Source organism: Lissotriton vulgaris, chromosome 11 (assembly GCF_964263255.1).
Source record: "Lissotriton vulgaris chromosome 11, aLisVul1.2, whole genome shotgun sequence".
NCBI lineage: Eukaryota > Metazoa > Chordata > Amphibia > Caudata > Salamandridae > Lissotriton > Lissotriton vulgaris.
Window position 1 is genome coordinate 779,434,997 of NC_141699.1, and position 22,593 is coordinate 779,457,589.

At 48.0% G+C, this 22,593-nt stretch overlaps 1 protein-coding gene across 2 annotated transcripts in view; it reads left to right on the forward strand.

Annotated features, from left to right (window-relative positions):
- Positions 1–2,899: 2,899 nt before the first annotated feature.
- Positions 2,900–22,593, forward strand: part of SERPINE2 (serpin family E member 2) — a 228,189-nt gene continuing 208,495 nt past the window's right edge. The window contains exons 1-2 of one of the 2 annotated variants that reach the window (XM_086943906.1): positions 3,023–3,286; positions 7,621–7,681. The gene's annotated coding sequence lies outside the window, so the exon portion shown is untranslated. Of the gene's footprint in view, positions 3,287–7,620; positions 7,682–22,593 lie in introns of both variants that reach the window. The other variant, XM_086943905.1, reaches the window with a different exon arrangement.

Genomic DNA, 22,593 nt, shown 5'->3' on the forward strand with positions numbered 1-22,593 from the left:
CTTGCTGCCTCCCTCTGGAACTCCCTGCCAGCTTCTTTAAGGTCACACGAGGATATTCTGGCCTTTAGACAAGCCTTTAAGACCTGGCTCTTTAGGGAAGCCTATCCTTAGATGTTCCAAGCTGTCCTCCTGTTGTTGTGTTGTGTTTCTGAAAACTTCCTACAGCGCCATGAAGCCTACGGGCGTACGTGCGCTCTACAAGTCAAATTTAACATATGGTGTTTGAAGTAACCTGCACTGCCTCATTTGATACCTGATTTACCATTTCGTCATTCCACCTCGGAGGGGATTATGAATAACTTGTGGTGAACAAACCAGAAAGTTTGCATGGTTCATATCTACTTTATATGGAGAAGAGTAATAGCAGACCGTATTAGAAGTCTTCAGGGCAGCCAGTTCTTCCTCATTCCAGACAGGGTAGGTGTGCCCCTATTCTCTCTACCTGATTTCTTAGACTAATTTTTGTATGTGAAGTCCAGTAAGATTGTGTTCTCACTTATCTATTCCAGACAGGGAGTTCTTGGAAATGAGAAGAGGCCCGTTCTATTACTCTCATAATTTGGCATTCCTGTTTAGCATTACAGGTGAGACATGTGTAGTGTGCCTGTTCTTCTGGGTTAAGTTATATAGTATTAGGGAGACAGTGACACTTACTTCGTGCTTTGTATTTTTACAGGTCTCCTGTTCCTGCAGCCCAGCTGTTCCCCTCCGGACCTATTTTTTCCCCCGCTTGATCTCCTTAACAGTCTATGAACTTTATGGCTAGACTTGGGATGATCTAGAGGAGGGCCCCTTTACAGCATCAATACAATCCTGGGGATTAGCAACGGAGATTCTGACACCAGCATCACACAGCAGGGCAGTCCTTCTTCTTCAGTATTCCGGCTTTCTCCTTGGCTGAGGTTCCTTCTTGTTTCCAGGACGATCTAATTTCTGTAGACAGGGGTCCTGTACTTATACCCCTAAAAGTCTTTGATCCCTTTGTGCAGGAGGGCTCTGAGCCCGGTCTGAACCAGTTCTGGGTGTTCCTTGAGCACTTTGTTTTCCTGGCCTTTCCTTTCCTTTCAGAGAGAGGGTCAGGGTCGTCAGCTGCCGAGCAGGAGGTGGAGCCAGCATTGTGGAAGGCAGGCACAGCCCTATTCAGGCCCAGGTGCTATCCCCTCCCACCACTCTAGATGCAGATGGATCTATTCAACCCAGGGATGGTCCACTCAGACTCTGGGAGCCAGCCAGCCCCTGTCACTCTCAAACCAGACAGTCAATTCACAAACAGGCCAAGGCACACAGAAAGGTCAGACAAGAGAACAGCAACTTTCTAAATGTGCTGTTCTCAAACACAGGATTTAAAAACAACCTTTCCTAAAAGATGTGTTATTAAATTCTGAGTTCAGGGATACCAGACTTTTATGTCCTATCATGCTCCTATGGGAAGATATGCTGGTAGACACTGTAGCCAGCATACCCCATGCTAGCCTATGGGTCAAGATAGCCTTACAATAGTGAAAAACGAAAATGGCTGTAATTCACTACCAGAGCATGTCACCTGCGCAAGTACATGCTCTACCTTTCACATACACTGCACCCTGTCCAAGGGGGTACCTTGGGCCTTCCATAGGGGTGACCAATGTGTACAAAAAGGGAAGGGTTAGGCCTGGCCAGTGGGGACACTGACCAGGAGGACATGGCAGTTCACAGACTGCACACAGGCACTGCGGTGGCAGGCCTGAGACACCATTTTTACGGCTACTCCTGTGGGTGGCACAATCAGTGGTGCAGGCCCACTAGTAGCATTTGCTATCACCAGCCCTGGCACACTCAGTGCACTTTACTAGGGACTTCTTGGTGACACAAATATGTCAATCATGGATAACCAATAATAATAACAATTTCCACAGGGAGCACTTGTAGTTTGACACTGAACAGCAGTGGCAAAGTGCCCAAAGCATCTAAACCAGCAAAAACGAAATCCAACACAGCATCAAAAATACAGGAGGTAGAGGCAAAAAGATAGGGGGAAGCCACACCAAAGATGCCAGGTCTAACACTCATCTATGTTGCACTCACAGGTGGTCATTGGTACAAGCGCAGAAAACATATTTAATTTGTAATAAGCCCCGTCTCCTAACTGGGACTTTATGTCAATGGACGTATTTCGATTCAGAAAGGCCATCTTGCCTTTTGTCATGTGACCGTGAAAGCCTATCCTTTTCTTTTTAATATTTATTTCATTGACAATTGAAAATGCAGGAATACATTTGATATTTAGTATAGTAAGTATATGAGGCATATAATATAAATTATTAGGTGAATTTACACGTGTGGCATCGTTATAAGTACTGCAAAGTAACATCTACAAAAGATTATAAAGCAATTTGAATAATCCAACTGAGACGTTTTTCAAAATCTGTGCTCTGTTACAGATCATAGTGTGTATTTTAATTACACAGAGTGCAGCCAGATCAGCCCAGTAGATAACGTATTCTTTCTCATATCCCATCTGCAGCTTGTTTACGCTGTCCACCACTCCTTTTGAAAAATATTAAAGGGAATGTTTTAAGACTGAGCCAACAACTGCAATATCGCCAGTATCTTCGTGTCAACATTTCTCATGCGATAGAGAATATGAGTACTGAGTATATTAAATACTGATAACGGTTACGCGTGGCGGGCAGTCTTGAGTAAATGAATGTAGTATATTGACAAAACTGTGGAAAAACAGAGAACAAAGAAGCTATGAAACAAACATTTTTTTCAAACTGATAAACATGTTTTGTATCAATGTATTTAAACTTTACGTTTACATGACACAGAGAAATTACAAATGTGGCACGTGCCACGGTGAACTTGTACGCCCCGTAGTTACGTGGCAGACATGTTACATGACTGAGGTGTTCTTTCTAGTCAGCCAGTGACGAGTAACAGGAAGCAAGGAGGGTCTGACTTCTGGCAGACAGGCCCAGGAGGGCGGGGAAGCAGCACGAGTAAACGCGAAGCTCATAAAAGCAAGCAAGGGGAGCGTCTCTGGTGACTGAAATAGAGGAGGGGCTTACAGGGTAGAAGCAGGCAGCGAGGACGCTTTCCAAACACACCCCGCTGTCTCGAGCTCGGAGCATCAGTGCGGGCTGCACTTCGGAGAGAGAGGACGGGAATCCTTTGGTGGAATATACTAAAGGAGTAAAGTACTGCTCAGAAGCGAGACCGGAGGGCTTGCTTGCCTCTGCGTTTCAGGGCGTGTGGTTTCCAAAACTGGGAAGCTGTAGTGAGGAAAAATTGAGCCCTCAGGAAGGTAAGCGCCCAGGGGAAGCTTGGCAGTGCGCACGTTTGATTTGCATTTTCCACAGAAGTCTTTTTTTGTTTTGTTAATTCGGTGCACGATGTTATCATAATACCGTTGGTGGAAATGCTGCTGGGACGTGCCGTCCTATTTTATTTAGTCTGGAAGGGTTTGTTGATGCTGAACTGAAAAGTTTGAGAAGGAAGATTTGCTTTTTTTCCCCACAGAGGGTGGATGGGAATGAAGTGGGAATGAAAGCGTGCCTAAACGGTCTATATTTTAACGCGAATGATTCGTTTTTTTTTTCTTCCATGTTAAGGTAAAGGAAATTACACCAATTTGGGAAAAGGTTTTATTTTTATTAGGGATAGACTTGTTGGGTTTTGTGAGATGCGACGGCTGGACGCTTCAAACCACTAGCACCTTGGTTACACTGCAAACCTGAGTGTCTTTGAAATGCTTCCCCCCCCCCCCCCCCCCCCCCCCCGAGATAAGTGCTGCGTGTTAACGTTTTACCTTATCTTTTCATTGTATTTATTTATTCGTTGAGAGTTAGCCTTCCTAATTCAAGCGTTCTACGTCTCTCGGTTCAAACGAGACTGATAAGGTACTGCTTGGGTGAAAGACATGCATAGATTGCCCGATGGTGTATTTATTTATATATAAAGTTTTATATAGCGCGAACATGATCCCGAAGGAAATCGGAGCGCTTTACAATTTGAGGAGAGTAAGGGTGAAAGTTGCATCACCATCATCAAAGGGATAGCAACCCAAACACATCAAATATATGCACATCAAACAAGAAGTTTGCTGGCTGGCACTCATTATTGACTATACACCCCATGAATTGGAAACGAATGTCTAGCTCAAAACACTCGGAGTTTATTTTAATGAAAGAATAATTATGGCTAGTCAAGTTAATCAAGTATTTTGCTGGACAAACTGACATCTTGGGTTTCTACTGGAAAATCGTGAATGCATTGCATGAACTGTTACTGGCTCTAAAATTGGAATGCATTCAAACATGGAGTAATACTACTATCTACAATACATACAAATATTGACAGCACTCACTGATCTGCTAGACTTGCATCAAAGTGGGTGGAGTTTTAGTAGGAGTACGAAACTAGTGGTAATTCTTTTAAAGTGACCATAGGTTTTTATGTGGCCATGATGTGTGGTGGGGAGGCAACTGTGCCCCCCCCCCTTCCCCCCCAAAAAGAACCACCTACTACCCCGTTCTTTAGTGTGGAGCTTTAAAATTGTTTTAGTTCTACAGCCCTCAGAAAACAACCTTCATGCCATGGGCGTTCACGGGGGTGAGGGAGACGGGCTCCTAACACCACTGGGCCTGATTCAGCCCAAGGAGTATTTGTAATATATGGGAAGCGTAGGGTGTGTTCCCCCCCCCCCTCCCCAATTCTGCAGGGGGGCAACAAAATTGCACACTACTCCACTGCTTCACACTTAAGACCCAACTTATTAAGTTGAGATTAAAATAAGTTCCTTCAATGTCAGTAGGCGGTCTACATGATGCACCATAATTTAAAACGTATTTATCAATCCGTATATTTTCCTTTACAGTTTCTTATTGCATAAACACTCTTTGCTGCTCACTGGGAGTGGGTGACCGCAGGTCCCCAGTGGTCTCTGGTAGTGGTGAACCTCACTGTGCCTCAAGTGTCTGCTTAGTAGTGGTTCCTCACCCTCTACCAATTATAAAGGCATCCATTGTCTTTAAACAAATGTGTTGCTCCTTATTTTATCTAATATCTATTCACTGAAACAACTTTCATTAAGGTTGATGGAGGATACCGGCTTGGATAAACATACCCTCAAGAGATGAAATGGAGCAGCTAAGGTATAGACTTGACCTAAAATCCAAGCTACAATAGGAAAGGTGGGTGGTGGTCACAATAACCTTTCTGTCTCTTTGGTAGACTTGGAGGGTATGTGTCCATTCGTCTACAGGTGCATAATATCCCATCGAATTTTCAGAAAGGGGTTTCCCACAGCTTTCCCACCAGGCAGACCAGTAAAAAGGTACTAATATTGAAGAAAAGTTTTTTATTAAAATCTCTCCTGGTGCTTGCAACTAAAGCAAGATTGCAAAATCTTGCTGCATTACACCGCTTCTTGCTTCAGGAAGGGTAAAAAGTAAATGTGACAGTAACCGCTACCCTACTCTAGAGGGTTGCGAAAGGGGCAATGACAACCTTCACAGCCCTTGGGCAAGTATGGGAGGGTGTACAAAAATACCGCCCACCAGTTACCCCTTCAACAGCATTGTGGAGGGTATAAAATACAAAGATGTGATTCAATTACTCTACCATTTAGGAGGTGGTGGTGGTTGTTGGCGGGTGTAGGCAGACCTAGCCCTACCATACTTTGTGCACGGTCAACAAAGGCAGAGGAAGAAATCACCTGCCTTTAACATGTCTAATACATATTCCCAGGCAATTTGATTGTGCTGGAGGGGATATTTTATAGACTCTGGGTCCGCGCTAGACAAGTAATTGTAATTCTCTAACCCACCACCCCTTGGCCTGACTAGGCCTTGGGTAGAAACAAAGGCCTGTCTTAATCTCTCGCTGGCCTTCGTGAGAGATTGGGAAGAGATCTGCATAAGTGGGTGGGTTTATGTACCGCCCACTTATGTATTATACAGCATGGGTGCTGTTTTCTGCGGTTTGCTATTTTGTTCTTATTCATACCCTGTGTCCAAGAAAGGGGGAGTCTTCTCTATTTTTTTGAAATAAAGAAACGGGTATTACCTTATTAAAAATGCGGCACTAAGGGCACCCTTTTCAGCACGGAGGCATGTCTTTTTCCCACTGTTAAACACCTGCATTTGGCTGTTTAAAAAAAAATGTCATGCCTAAAGTTCTTTAAAGCAATATTTTTGTTAAAGGAAGGAGCATTTTTCTTTTTAGAACATCTTTTATCATTTTCATCTTTCTCAATCTACATCTAAGTTAGTTGGATGACTTACTGAGGTTTGTACTTTTTACCAGAGTTTGTTGTAATATGGTTGAGACGGGCCAGATGTATTGTTGATGCAAAAAATGTGTCTTCATATTAAATGTAGACCGCTTTAACCACAGATGTGCAAATTCTACCTGTAAATTATAATTTCACATAATGTATCCAACAATAGCCTTCTCGAGGAGCACCAGGTCCACTTGTCAAACTCAAATTCCCTCCATAAATTGGTTTCATTGATGGGTAATAGCCAGAGGCTATCTCAACACACCCACCCATATTCATTAATAGTTAAGAAGTACTATCCTCCTTTTCACTTTGGAGTCGAACATACTTTGTATGTCTGAATGAATGACATTATACACCACAAAGAACTACTTGTGTTGCATACTGATTATCTTAGACTGTCAGATAGTATCAGTGTTCTCAATATCTTCACTTGGATAAAACAGTCCAAGCTCTCGCATTCAGTTGCGTTTACCCTTGGACCTGCTGGTCTAATGCACTGAAAGCATGTTGGAGTTTGGGTACTAGGAGAGAATAGCATGCTATCTTTTATTCCCTGTTGGAAAGGGAGAGCTGGATAGCCTCCACTGTGTTCTCTATGCAGTGTTTCAGCTCCTTAACTCAACAAAACTAAAAGCATGGGAATCCACTGTAAGGTAGGTTGCACTGCCACAAACAACCGTACACATTGATTTACCAGGTAAATAACATTACAAAATATTTTTTAGAACTTGAATAAGGTGTGCAGACGTACATTTCTGATATTCAGTTTACTGATTTTTAAAATGGTGAACTGCAGGTCTTCCCATGTGAGATTTAGATTGTGACTTGCAGCTTATACTCCGAATTTAGATTTCTTCTCTGGTGTTCAGTGCACCATGATTTGTTGGTGGTTTTCCTGGATGTTCAGTACGCTTGATCTGATAGTTTGCAGACACTAGCACCTAGACGTGACTCACTAGCAATGCTCTTTTTAAAATACATGTCCTGCGTTTTTCAGAGCCCTGCAGCAGCAAATCTCTTCACAATCCGAAAAATAAATATTTATTTAACTTCTTTCCTTCCATACAACTCTCTGCTGTTAGGCAGGAAGCTCAGTTGAATTGTACTAAAATAAAAATACAGTCCCGATGTCTTGCCCCACAAAAATGCTCTTTCTCAATACTGGCGTTGTTGGGTCTCGCCTACTACACAGCTTTTAAATTTCTGGTTGCGTATGACCTGATTTGGACCATACCAAAATATTACAATGGGCTTGGTGCCTTCTTATTTCTTACCACTAGTTGACTTTGCCACTCATTTGCTTGCTTGTTATTTAGTGGTTTACCATCCTTTTCTTGTTTGTCCCTCACCTGCAGTACAGTCTCTTTACCATCCTTTTGATTGGCTGACTTTTATCCCTACACTGCTCATATTTAGGTAACTATTTTTTTTCTTTTTGTTTAAGCGCTGCATGACATTGCTTGGGATCTCTCCCCTGTTTGCTGCTTTCTCCCTCCCACCAAATCCATGCACCGCTGATCGTTCTGTGGTGCTTCCTCATTTCCTAATTTCTTTCTCCCTTGTATGCTGTGTTTTGGTTAATTCTCGGCCTGTCTTATGTGCTCAGTGTTGCTTCCTCCTCCCCACCCCTGTCCATTGCTTCTGTCTCCTTGGCTTTTGAAATGTAAATTTGTTTTTAAATATTCTTCCCCTTTCTGTTAGTCTGCCTACACACCCACCCACTTTGTTTCCTTCCCACCTGCCTCTTCATTGCTCTCACTCCATTTGTAGTATTTATACATTTGCTGTCTGTCTGTCTTTCCACTTGTAAAAAAGTACGTTGTTTTGCACTGGTTGAAGAATTACTTTTCAGGTCTCGCCTAGGCAGCGCATGCGCTGTCTCGTCGAGAGATGGTGTGCACATTATAGTGGGGGGAGCTCTGCCCACTTTCTGCCTATCTTGTGATTGACCACAATCGTAAATGCTGCATTCTGATTGGTTTTTGGAAATGTAATCCCGCCTCTTGACGGCCATGTCGTGATTATTGTCCTTCCTCCTCTATTGGCCCCTTTACTTTTAAAAGTGTTTGGGTTCCCTGCCTCCACCCGTTACCTCCTGCAGTCCGTGACTTCTGAGGCCAGCAGCACCCCCACCCCCTCCCCTTTGTGCCTTTTTAACACTCTCACTTCCGTTTTAAAAAGCAATTGGTCTCTGGTAAAAGTCCTATTGCATTTTAAATGCTTGTTTGTTGTGGGATTGGTGGGTGAATTACCACTCGTTTTTCATCGCAGCACATGTGCTGCCTGCCTGGCGCACACAGGCACTCGCAGATGTTACTCAGTTGTGAGCGAAGGGCTGTGTGACTTGTAAGGGGCAAGCTGGCTGTCCTCGGAGCCCCCACGCTGTATCTGAGACCCTATTCAACATCGTCGGCTCCCATATGTAACCAAGCAAAGCCCTATTGTGTGCTCCACTTCCAGATGCGAAAGGATGTTTTGAGAATATAGATTTTGCCAGAGGTAGGCTGCTAATTCTATCAGACCAAAGGCCCAGTCTGGCTCTGGCCTGCCGGCGCTGAGGTAGGTACTCACGGCTGCTGGTTGGTGCCAGGCGCATGCAGTTCTCGCCTCTCACGGACATTGCTCACATCCCGCTGTTGCAGCACTTCCTACTTACCCCGCAGCCGGTGATCTCTGGCTCCACTCTGTCTGGCCCGGGAGACTGCAGCAGTGCTGGGTGGGGGTTGCTGGTGGTGTGTGGAGTGTAATGTTTTCTCTTTTCTGCCTCGCCATACTTGGTTTTCCATCTCTGTAAATGTGACGCCTTAATTGACAGACTGAATAATTGTCTGGCAGCCCAAGTGTAAAATCCGATAAACAGGGGGCGTGGCCAAGATGGCGTCGGAGTAAGACGTGCTTTTGAGTCGCTCCGGCGCCCGACCTGCTAAGCATTGTACAGCATCGCCTACGGGGCCTCAATCCGCTCTAAGACGACCACAGCGGCCGGCGTTGCTGAGCGGAGTGGTCCGGTGCCCTCGGCGAACCCCGGAGTGGTCGTACGGCGCCATTTAGAGCTCTTCAGCATCGGGCCTGCTAAGCCCCGGCCTTGCGTGAGACTGGGGCTGCCTTGGAGCGCAGTGGCTCGGCGTCGACTGGGCGTGGCTTCACGGAGCGGCGGGCGTCTTCCGCCTTCCCGGCCCTCAGGCTCCCTCCACTACAGCGAGCCGTTGGTTTGGTGGTGCACCACTTGCTTTGGACAGCCGGAAGGTTCGGCGGCCGACTGCCTCGTGGAACCTGGACTGCCGCGCGGTCCCCCCCCGTCAGGCCTGTGCGATCCGGAGGCGGAGGGCCCAGTCGTGCACTGTGCCGAGTGGCTGACTGCGGCCTGGCTCCGTGGGACGGGGGCGCCGGCCCTGCTGCCGTTCCTCGGCTTCGTTGCTGGGAGGCCTCGCGTCGCCAGTTACTCGAGTGGCCATTGCTTGTGACGCAGGTGCCCTTCCGCGGCCTACGGCTTGGACGACCTTGCTCAGCAGCCCAGCCGCCATGTCGAACTTGCCTCGCAAAGGGAGGACAGTGAAAGAGACAGCCTCCAAAGCATCGCAACCGCCAAACTCCCCAGGAGCGAGTGGCTCGGCGAGACAATCGGATGAGGAGGTGCCGGCCACCAAGGCCTTCATGTCAGAACTCTTCGCCTCGATCAAAGAGGATATCTCCGAACTACGGGCCCAGCTGGCGTCGGACCTACGCGAGGTACGAAGGGATGTAGACTGCATTGGAGAACGGGTGGCTGTGTTGGAAGACCATGATCTCAGTATGGCGAATGATGTCCACCAGCTCCAACAAGATGTCCTTCGTCTTACTGACCAGAACTTGAATTTGCAAGCGTATGCCGAAGACCTGGAGAATCGCTCCAGGAGAAACAACATCCGTATCAGAGCGGTCCCCTGGGACGGTGAGGCTGGTGACTTGCGGGGATATGTGCAGGCCCTCTTCCTCCAGGTGCTTGACGAGGAGGACGTTCTGGAGATTAAATTGCACAGGGTGCATAGAGTTGGCCTGCCCAGGCGAGGAGGCCCTCCTCCGGACATCCTAGCATGTGTCCATGACTTTCAGATTAAGGAACGCATCCTCCGGAAGGCCAGGGCCCTTCCCTCCTTGAGCTTCCGAGACCATCGACCACAGCTTTTCCAAGATTTGGCAGCGTCCACGCTTCAGAAACGGAGGGAGTTCCGGCCGGTGACTACCTATCTGAGGGAACAGGGCATCTCCTACTCCTGGGGTCACCCCTTCCGGATTATTTTCCGGTGGCAGAACAGGTTGGTGCAAATCCGCTCCTTGAAGTCCGCGAGGGAGCTGTTGGGACTGGAGGAAGACCCACCTTCGCAGGCAGCGCGGTACTCGCCTTTGCGGCGTCGCTCCTCATCATGGCACCGGGTTGGGGCTTCCCCGGAGCGGCTGCGACCGGACCACTCTATTAGCCTGCAGGAGAGGATCGGCGGTGGCGTCGGTGGCCTCGGCCACCCTTGCGGATTCTCAGCATTTCTCTGGAGCGGCATGACCCCGGCCTTCTTTGATGGTTGGGCGCCGGGGCGCCTCTGTTCCGACGGCCCTGGGGTACTATGGTACTTTTGGAGAAGACACCCCAGGCATTGGCCCTGGGGGCCCCTGATCTGGTGCCCCCACCCCGATACCAGTCTGATGTGGACCGTGTGACCTGTGGCCCATTGGAACGGCCGACTGTACATTCCAGGTTGCGGGCCTTGTGCTCTGTTTCTTTGACTTTTGGGTTGTTTTGGGGGGGTGGGCTAGTCTATGCTTTGCAGGCACTTGTAATGGCAGAACAGTTTTGGTTGGGGTTGGGGTTTGGGGAAGTGGTGGTGGCGACTTTGTGTGCTAGCTGTATGGTTTGTGTGATTTCGTCTATGTTTACTCCAGTGCTTTATGTTTTGCTCTGTATGGGGGGGTCCTTGGGCCCTGGTGTTTTTTGGAACAGTAGATCTTCTGGGAATCTCGGAGAATGGAGGGGTGGCCCCCTGGGTGTGTCTGTGGCTAGGCCCTTCCCTCTGGGTCCCTTTGATTGCATGTTGTCGATTGGTTAGGGCCCGGTGTGTGTTGGGGTTCGGATTGAACTGTGTGGCTCCCCGGACGTATGCATGGCGTGGAGTTCTAGTTCCCCGTTATGACTATTAGCATAGGAACTTGGAATGTGAAGGGCCTCAACTCCCCACAGAAGAGGCAGAAGCTCTGGAAGTAAATTGTGGACCATCACTTGGATGTGGTCGCCCTTCAGGAGACCCACTTGGCTAGGAAGGATGAGTTGAGGCTCCGCCATAGACAGTTCCCTCTTATCTACAGGGCGTCTGCGGCCACGAAGCATAGGGGGGTGGCCCTTCTCTTCCGGGCTTCCCTACACTTTCAGCCTATAGGAGTGAATGCTGATAGAGAGGGCCGCTGGCTAATGGTGAAGGAGATGTTGCACGGCCGCCTCTGTACCCTTGTTGTGGTGTATGCCCCGAATGCGGGTCAGAATGGCTTTTTGCAGGGCTTGCTGGATAAGATGGGGGACTTTGTGGAGGGACACTTTATCTTGCTGGGTGACTTTAACATGGTATGGGACAGGGACTTGGATGCTTCTGGGACACGCAGGGGGGACACTGGCGTCTTCTCTGAGGAAACTAAGCGGCAGTTGGGTGAGATGGGGCTAGTAGACAGTTGGCGCTTTGTTCATACACAATCTAGGGACTATACTTTTTTCTCTAACGTTCATCGCTCGTACTCCCGCATTGACTATGTCTTAGTTGACCAGGCTCTCCGGGGGGATATAAAACTGTCTAATATTTTTCCACTCTCCCTATCCGATCACAGCCTGGTAGTTCTGGGCCTGCACTGGGCTCCCGGGGGGGACGGTTGGCGCAAGTGGTATTTCCCGGCAGCCCTGGTGAGGGACGACCAGTCCTGTAAGGCCTTACGCAAGGCTATCGGTGACTTCTTTCACCTCAATCCTCCCTTGGACACCTCTGTATACAACACGTGGGACGCGTGCAAGGCCTCATTAAGGGGCACCTGCCTCGCTCTGAACGCGCACTTAAACAATCTGCGGCGCGAGGAGAGGGAGGCTCTTGAATCGGAACTTGCCACTTTAGAACAGGCCCACAAGGCGAACCCCTCCAGGGTGACTTTACGGCCCCTAACGGCGGTGCGCGGGAAACTGAGGGCCCATTATAACAGGGCGGAATTTACTCTTCTACGTCTTCGGCGTACCTCCTACTCCCAGGGCAACAAGATTGGGCTTTAATGACTGGAGGGCGAGCCAAGCTAGTAACCCTCTTACTCCCTTAGTTTTTTCCTGACACGTTGCAGCGCGCAGCTGCGGGAGTCTATTATAGACACCTATATAGTGACACACACCCACTTTCTAGTCTGACACAAGTACTTACTGAAAAAGTTCAAGATGGCAGAGATCACAGGGCTCTCCTTTACAGAAGACGAGGCAGATAGGATAATAGCCTCCATGCTCCCCCATTCAAGCACTACCTACAAGGATACTAGTGAATCCCAACAGAGTTGGGATGAAATAACGGAACTTAAACGCAATCTAGTCAAAACCATAATACATGGGGTAATGATGAGCGAGTATCACAGGGCCAACGCAGCACCGCGCGGCCTTATAGTGAATAATGAACCTTTCATATTTCAAGATGACCTCATTTTTAAAAAAGATTGGTCACTGATCAGCTGGCATTGCACCAGGGACTGGCTAGTCCTCATTGTAAAGACCGCGGCACGCAGAGCTGAGGCGTTGAAGGTGCAGATCCAGGACCTGGAAGTTAAACTAAAAACATACCAATCACCGGCAGAACTCAAGAAAAGGCTGAACGAGCTGAACGAGTCAATGACTGAATTCGAGATATCCCTGAAAGACACTAAGTACACTAAATTTTACAAAGATAAGAAAACCTTTTCTCATGAAAAGGTGTACCCATACATTAAAGCCGAGTATGTACTTTCTGGGAGGAACCCAGGTTACAACAGTGACAGCGGAGCCTCCGATACAGGATCCGACTCCTCTGATAACAGTTACAATCGCAATCAACCGCGAAATAGACGAGGCAGAGCGGGGAGAAGAATGAACAGGGGAAACAACTGGCAGCCCTACCAAGGACCACCACCGCAGTTCTTCTATGGACCCCCTCCTTTCCAGCAACCATACCCACAACAACCTTTCCCATTTTGGGACAATGCCCAGATGTCAGGAATACCACAACAGCCTTTTTTAGGGAGGGGCAAAAAACCAGGCCGAGGAAAAACCAGAGGGCAGCAAGTCCAATGGGCCCAACCTCTGGAAACCAACAGAACACACACAAGGAGCCAAGGACCAGTAACAACACCATCAACCAGCAACATCTAAGCCTAGTGGTAAACCTCTCTGACAAAGTTCTAACACCAGTTCAGGAGAGAGTCTTGGAAAAAGGTTTGGGTTTTGTTCCGACCACGACCCTGGATAAATTCAAGCTGTATTGCGAACTGAAGGAATTTGTACGCAGCATAAAATTACAAGTCTTTTTTAAAGACAAACCACAACCTATAGGAACCACGAGTGACACAGGACTAAAGAAAAAATCATCCTTTACCCCCCCTATGAATAGCCTACCAGTTGAGGTACTGGCTTTTGAAAAGGCAATCCTGAAAGATGTAATGGATCTGGATACCAGGGCTTTGAATACATTTCATAATACCAGTAGAGCTGAAAAGGAAGCCATAGCTGAATTAGCCAACGATGCAACAATAACAATAAAACCAGCCGACAAAGGCGGGGCAATTGTTATACAAAACTCAGAAGACTATGAGACGGAATGCCTGAGATTACTGGCAGACCAAAGAAATTATGAGGTACTGAGGGCAGACCCAACAGAACGCCTAAGGATCGAGATAGCTGGGATGGTGGAAGAGTGTCTGGTCAACGACTGGCTAACTAGAAAGGAGGCAGATTTCCTGGAAAACAAACACCCTAGGGCCCCGTATTTTTATACTATCCCTAAAATCCACAAAAGGTTGGAAAAACCACCTGGGAGACCAATCGTCTCAGGCATAGGATCAATACTTGAGCCTCTGTCCAAGTTTGCGGACGCTTTCTTGAGACCATTGGTACAGAAGACAGAAACATACCTACAGGACACTAAATCAGTACTGTGCCTTCTAAAAAGACCTACCTTTTGACCCCTCCACACAGATACTAATAGGTCTCGACGTAGAGAGCCTGTATACAAGCTTGCCTCACAGAGAGACCCTACAGATCCTAGAGGACATCCTATTCGAAAACCAATGGGATTACAAAACACCGAGGCATGTAGTGCTAGAATGTTGCCGCCTTGCCCTTACCGAGAACTTCTTTCTCTTCCAGGAAACTATATACAAACAGACCCATGGAACTAGCATGGGAAGCACATTCGCGCCGAGCGTGGCGGGACTGTATGTGCACTGGCTAGAGACAAAAAAGATCCTGAATACAGACAACCCCCATGCCACCAAAATCCAGATGTGGAGGCGTTACATCGATGACGTCATCCTCATCTGGAATGGAAATGAGCAGGAGGCGGATGTGTTCCTAAACTGGCTCAATCTCCAGGACCCTTTCCTGAAGTTCACCTCCACAATGAGCCGTGAACATTTAGTCTTCCTAGACCTAAACATTAAGGCAGAAAAAGGGACACTAATAACTACGACACATTTTAAGCCAACGTCTAGGAATTGCCTACTTAGCTTTGAGAGCTTCCACCCACGCCAACTCCGTGAAAACCTGCCATTTGGGCAGTTTCTGAGACTAAGAAGGAACTGTTCAGAGAAATGTGACTATGAAATGCAGGCCAAGGAACTTTGCGACAAACTATATCAGAGACAGTACCCGAAAAAGATTGTTCAGAAAGCTAAGAAAAGGGCATCCAATAACCACAGGGATGCACTGTTGGAGTCCAAATCTAAGGAACCACCATCAAATCCATCCGAAAAAAGGCCCATCTGCATCACTACGTATACAGTAGCTTCACAGCAGGTGACAAAGATCGTGAAAAAACATTGGAGAACTCTGAATAGCAGGGGTCTTAACATCACCCAACCAATGTTCAGTCATCGGAAAGGGAAAAACCTGAAGGACTTGATGGTACACACACGCCCTAGATCTATGGAAGGCCCAGTCCGACGTCTGCACCCCTTACCAGCAGGACACCATCCATGTTCCAACTGCAGCGTATGCCACCTGACTGAAACCACCAAACAGGTGATTTGTAATACAGGCCTCAAATGGGAGTTAAGACAGTTTTCAAACTGCAATACATCAGGAGTTGTCTACATGATCACATGTGTGTGCAATTTGCATTATATTGGAATGACAACCAGAAAGGTTAACACCAGGATGGTTGAACATCGCAGTAACTTTAGGTGTAAACACTCGAACACCAAAATGACAACACACTTTTTGGAAAAAGCACACACACCCAACGATATGCGCTGGGTAGTGCTGGAAACCCAACCAGCCCATGCTGACATGGAAAAGAAACTATTAGAAAAGGAGCAACGTTGGGTGTTTAGACTTCGCTCCCATATCGTGGGATTGAATGACGACATTCCCTGGGGACAGTTTACATGAAAGACACATGTAAAGATTATAAAATCAGACCCATTACGTGTGAAATTCACGAAGTCTCATGAATATAGTTCCTAACATCCTTTGGCAATAACTGTACAATACGTGATGAAATATTATCCTGTGTGGCAGAATTTATCACTGGAAGTTTAGGATCCCTTGTGAAAATACTGTATTTTACCAGCTTAAAACTACCATGGGATACTGGTGACACTCCATACTTATCTGATGGGTAGTATTAGCGAGTCATTTCCATCGGTACAATTTTGAACTAATTTCCACTTTTTCTAACACGGCGGGTAAAAACCCTGATAATATGGCAAGTACTCTGTATATTACCCTAAATTTATCTAGAGGTGTCGTAATGCATTAATAGTCACATTAGACACTTGATCACGACTATGAGCGAAGATCGACACCCCTAAGATGGCCGCCACGTAGGCGGGGCACGGGTAGAGAAGCACACGCTCTAGCGTGCGCGAAGGGCGTTCCCACGCCAGCGCTGGGATACCGCGAATGGCATCAGCATTTAAACACGGAACCTCCAGTCCATCCGGACCGGAGGGAAAAAGAGTAGGTGCCTGAATACAGGAGGTAACCAGAGCACAAGTAAGTGGTATAGGGCGCGAAGGAATGCCGATTTGGAAACGGAGCAAATGCCTAGAAAACGAGCAGTACTGGGTGACTTAACAACTCCATTTCTTTCTCATCAGAGTTGCGAGGATACCGATACCCCTCCGACTCCATGGGGCCCAGTTAGGTCTCATAAAAAAGTATGTATGAGTGTGTATGACTGATGAATGTATGGGTGTGACACTGCGAAAGGTGTTTTGTTAAAAAACCACGTTTGAAAATGCACGAAATCAATCACGTTTTTGTGCATGAAAACGAGCACGGCCAATGAGTCCGCATCCGAATTCACAGAGTACATCACTTCTGCAAAAAACTGTGTGTGATAACTAATGGGGCCAACCACCCCTTGAATTTTAAAGTTGTTTTCTATCTTTCAGGAACCACGTGTTTTTGGAACAAAATACGTAGGTATAAATGCATGCACTTAACAGAGTTTGCTGCAGTTTAAACCCTTTTTTGTAAATAACTCAGTGACAGAGTAAGGAGTGGCGAACACAGGGCTGGTCCCTGTGTAGTCCTGAAGAAGTGCTTGGGGTATGCACGAAACATGTCGACTTAGGAGTTGATAGGTACATCTGGACACATTAAGTTTAGGATAGCCTATCTCCCTACCCCGTTTTTAATACTACCACCTAGAGGCCAGAATAAAGTTTATTAGTAACCTACTGGGCAGGTATTTTTTAACTCCTCACATAGTCCACTCCCCACAAATACACATGCACCACACATAGTCCATTTAAGTGCTCCTACGTAACTCCGCAAGTCGTAGCACGCCCCAGCCCGTAGAGGACTGGGATGGCCCCAATGATGAAGCATGTCACCGTGGGGCAACCCCGGTGAGTGAGGGGACACCTAAAAAAGGAAACATTTTTCCTTTGTTATACACTAGACACTATCCCAACAGCCAACCCCATTGAGCAGTGGCTGTCCTTTCCTCTAGCAAGGCTCTCAGGTATCTGGAAACAGAAACCTTTTTTTGACAACAAGATTGGGCGCCATCTTGCCCGGCAACTCCGTGACAAACGGGATTACATAGGAGTGCGTGACCACTTGGGCTCTGTTCAGCACAGAGACGCGGACAAGGCGGCCATATTTGGTCGCTTCTATGCAGCGCTCTACTCGAGTGACGCACTTGACCCGGAGGCTCAGTCCACATTTCTGGAGGGGCTCCCTCTCCCAAAAGTCTCTAATGAGTGGAATGACTTGCTGTCCTCCCCATCACTCGAGAGGAGGTCCTGGACGCCATCAAGGCCCTGAAGTTGCACAAGGCCCCTGGCCTGACGGGTACACAGCCCTCTTCTACAAGACGTTCGCCTCTGACATTTGTGATTACTTAGTCTCCCTCTTCAATGCAATGGCGACTGATGGTAGGACCACGGATTCCATGGCCGAAGCGCTGATTACTATAATCCCCAAGCCAGGGAAGGACCCTACTTCCTGTACGTCTTACCGCCCGATAGCGCTCCTCAACCTGGACGCTAAATTGTACTCCTCCATCTTGGCGGGCAGACTTCAGGATCTCATGTCTGCCTTGATTCATCCTGACCAATCTGGTTTCATCAAGGGTCGGCAGACTCATGATGATCTGCTCCGTGTGGTACACCTCATTGAAAAGGCGGAACGGTTCCGCATACCAGCGGTGCTGGTGGGGCTTGATGCGGAGAAGGCCTTCGACCACGTGGACTGGGGGTTCTTGCACCAGACTCTGTTGGCCTTCGGGTTCTCGCCCCACTTCATTCGCATGATTGAGGCTAATTACCGTAGCCCTACCTCTCGAGTATTGGTCAATGGCCACAGAACCGGGAGTTTTTGCCATTCCAGAGGGACGCGCCAGGGATGTCCCCTCTCGCCCCTCCTTTTCGCCCTCAGCATAGAACCGTTGGCGGTGGCGGTGCGGGAGAATGAGCGAATTATGGGGCTTCCCTTTACGGGCAAACAGCATAAGATCTCGCTCTTTGCCGACGACGTCCTCTTGTCCATTCGTGACCCAGCAGTCTCTACCCCATGTCCACTCAGTACTCTCCACTTACGAGGCGATGGCGGGCTTCAAGGTTAACTCTAAGTCCTACATCTTGAACCTGACCCTGTCCCCCAGGGGAGGTACATCAGACTCAGATGCTCACTTCGCTTGCTTGGGCGTCCTCATCCTTGCTTTATCTGGGGGTGCGACTGACTTCCACCATAGGTGCCCTGTTCCAGGCTAACTTTCCCCCGATGTTGACATCGATTCGGGCCGAACTGGAACGGTGGAAGCCCAAATTCATCTCCTGGCTCGGCAGGATCCATGCACTCAAGATGGTTCTTCTCCCCAGGCTTTTGTACCTCTTTCAGGCTCTACCTATCCCGGTGGGGCTGGACTACTTTCGCCGGCTGAAGACCGTGATGCTGAAATATGTCTGGCAAGGTGGCCGAGCGCGGCTTCCGTTTGCGGTTCTTCGGCGCCCGCGCTTGGAGGGGGGGGTGGGCTTCCCGGACATGCATTTGTACTACAAAGCTGCCCAATTGAGAGTCCTAGTGGAGTGGTCCCAACAATTTTCGGAGAAGCATTGGCTCCACATGGATCGGAGCGTTGCGGGCCGCTCCGTCTGGGATCTGGCCTGGAAGCCTAAGGTAGACCGGCCCAGGAACGCATACATTAGCACCCCCACGAGCACGGTATTGAAGGTCTGGGACGCGGTGAGTGGTGACGACCGATGGACCACATTCCCGTCCCCGTTCACCCCGATTCATTTTAACCCAGCCTTCCCCCCGGCTTTGACGGAGGGTCCCTTTGAGGCTTGGAGGGAGGGTGGCTGCAGGGCCCTCACCCACCTGTTCCATGGCACCGCACCCCTCACTTTCCACAACTGTATGAGGGACTACGGAGTTCTGCCAACGGAGCGATTCAGACATCTCCAGCTCTTGCACTGGGCGACGTCGCCCTCAGTGGTGGATGCTGCCACCAGGCCCTTGACGACATTTGAATCCTTCCTCCTACGCACCTCCAACATGAAAGGAGCGATCTCTTTCCTATACAAGTTATTACTAGATACTACTGTGTCTCCGAGACCGCGATATCAGGACCATTGGGAATCCGCGTTGGGGAGGGACATCTCAGACTGTGAGTGGCGGGGCCTGTGGCGGGACGTGACAGCGCATAACCATTCTACTGACCTCAGAGAGGCCCATATGAAACTCATCTTTGATTGGTATCTGTATCCGTCTAAACTGCGCCGCATAGTTCCAACTGCTTCGGATAGGTGCTGGCGAGGCTGTGGGATGCTAGGGGACTTTAGTCATATATGGTGGGAATGCCCCTCCATTAAGCCATTTTGGGCCGAGATTCTCTCCCACATAAAGGATTTTTTGGGTTACCCACTCCCTGACTCCATGGCTTTTGTTCTACTAGGCCTTAGGGACCCGCTGCTCGAACATCAGACTAGAGCGGATAAGCGTATCATGTGGCTGTGTTTGGGTGCGGCTAAGATGACCTTGGCAGCCGCCTGGAAGACCCCGTCTGCTCCTGCTGTCTCCTTGTGGCATGCCCGATTGTGGCGCTTGTTGAGCATGGAACGTCTCTCCGACATTTTCCTGGGTAATTTCAAGAACTTCATGCATAATTGGGGCCCGCTTGTGAGATTTCTGTCCCGAGGCCTTCCTTCAGCAGTGTGTCCATCGCTGCGGACCCTTCATCTTTTCCAGATTTGATTGGGAGAGTGACTGAGATGAACTGCGTGCTTGGTGTCGCCACCACTGGGGGGTGGTGAATGTTGGGGGTGGGGGGGGGGGGTAGTTGGGGAAGTTATTTCTTGTTTTCATCTTTGCGACTTCCTTTGCTCTTGGGATAGACGAAAGAGTCATGATTGGGGCTGAGACTGCTCCCCCTGACCAGGGACACTGCCTCTACTGTTGGATCGTCTGGCATAATTTGGACGCTATGATGGGCAGGCCTTCCTGCCCACGCCTCTGTTGATTTGCCGGCCCCTGGCATCAGGGTGTGGACTTTGGCTGCCCCTTCCTTTGTGGACATTTTCCCTCCCCACTCATTGCTCCCCCTGTGTGGGGATTTGTGGCGACCTGTCGCCTGTTCTTCTTTTCTTTCTTCCTTTGGTCCTCTTGTTCTATACCCGTCCCCTTTTTCCGTTTCACCTTGCATACTACAAAATAAAAATTAAAAAAAAAAAAATCCGATAAACTGCAGTTGATCCCCTATGGATGGTCTGAGAAGCTGCGGGGGCTGCGGTGAGTGAGAAGCACCGGAGCTCAGCAGCAGCTAGTCACCTTATGTCTGTCTTTTCACTGGGCTTCTCTGCTTTCCCCCCCCCCCCCATGCTCTTCTTTGGACTTTGGTTCCCCTTGTCGAATTGTAAGCATTCTCTCTCCCTCCGTGGATGGGTGTTTACTATGGTCTTCTAAATGCAGGAAAGCCCATCAACGGCTCAGCAAACTGTGAGATATGGGGCAAAGGGGAAAGTGAGGACACCTGGAGGTAGAGTAGAGTGAGAGAAGCACTTCTTTCACAATTTTAATTGTTACGGCAATGAAAATACGTCACGGAAGGAGTCTTTTTCTGGGTATTTTTATTCACGTTACATGGTTGTTTGGTGGAACATTCACCAATGTATTTGCTGCTTAGCGATTTGAGGTTTATTGGCAGATTGATGCCTTCGTGATTTTTCGCGTGGTATCATCCAAGTATCTGGGTGTCATGAGCTACTGCACATTTGTACCCCTTCTGTATTTCAAGAAGTCGCATTAAATTAATGGCAGTGTAACGCAGCATTAAAGGGCTGATGCAGAAGCACAATGAAACGGTGTAAGACTTATTAACAACATGGCTGCAAAACACCAGTGACCATAAGATTGGTGTTATGTCAGTTACATTTTCGCAATGCTACTAAATTTCACAATCTACTCCTTTTAAAAAAAACAGCCCAAATTGAACAGGCGCGCAACCCCTTTGGCCTCAAAGGGTTTCAGCCCCCCCCTGCCGATGTGTCATCCCGGGTTTGCTTGTTGACCAGGCTTTGTTGTGTTTTCAGCCCTTCTTTGAGCCCCTGCTGTCAGGGTTGTGCTCCGCAGGATTCGATTGATGCAATATGGGTTCCACCTCCAGACCGCACCAACACCCCTAGTATATCACAGGGTGTTCGAGTGATCAGGTAAGGGAAAATATGAACAAAATAACAAACAGGAGGGGAAGGAAGGGAACAGCTGGGAAGGGATAGCTGAAACGAGAGAACACACAGGATTACAACTCATTCAATAACCCTACTCTCATTTCATTCTCGCTACCCTATCTAATATAAATATTCACCTGTGCCCTTTGAAGCCACTGCTCTTCTCTTATTTTAGCACCAAGTACTATCATGTGTTATCAACTCCCTATTCAAAACAAATACACAAGTTAGGATCATAGGAATATTTCACTGGCTGATGAATAATATTAACCACTCATGATTAGAACATACCCTCCTGATTTGTTGTAAGTATATGTAGTGTTTCCCCGTTACAGATATCCACCTGGAAATAAGTCTTTCTCCATTGGACAAAATAAGTTTCCCTTGAACGAATCGTTCCAACTAAAGTAAAAGTTTCACCACAGTGTATAATCCACAAAAGAAATGTATCTTGCACGGTATAATGTAGCTTCCCACCACTTTTATCTGCGCTATCCTTTGTTCACTGTTCATTAACATCAAATGATATCCAGCCTGTTGAAAAAGTAGAATGTAGGGAGCTACCCCACTACCCTCCGCTCAGGCAAGGGCTATGGTTTCCTTTGTCTTTGTTGATGCTACAAAATATCCCTCCTCTTTTATGAGGAAAATAACTAGACTCTCGGTAGGGCTCAAATACGTCTTTGAAGCCACCACTTTATCAGGCTGAATCAAAACAGGATTTAAAGTCAAACATTCGAAAGCACGTTAGCACAGATTCTTCTCTGTTCGATGTTTATGTGCTCGCGTATAACGTGCTTGCCAGGATCACCAGTGCGTGATGAATAACAGTTTACACAACGAGCCCGCTGTAACCTTATGCCTATCGCAATAAAAGGCTAAACGCCGACCTTCGGCTAGGCACGCACTGTTGCTGT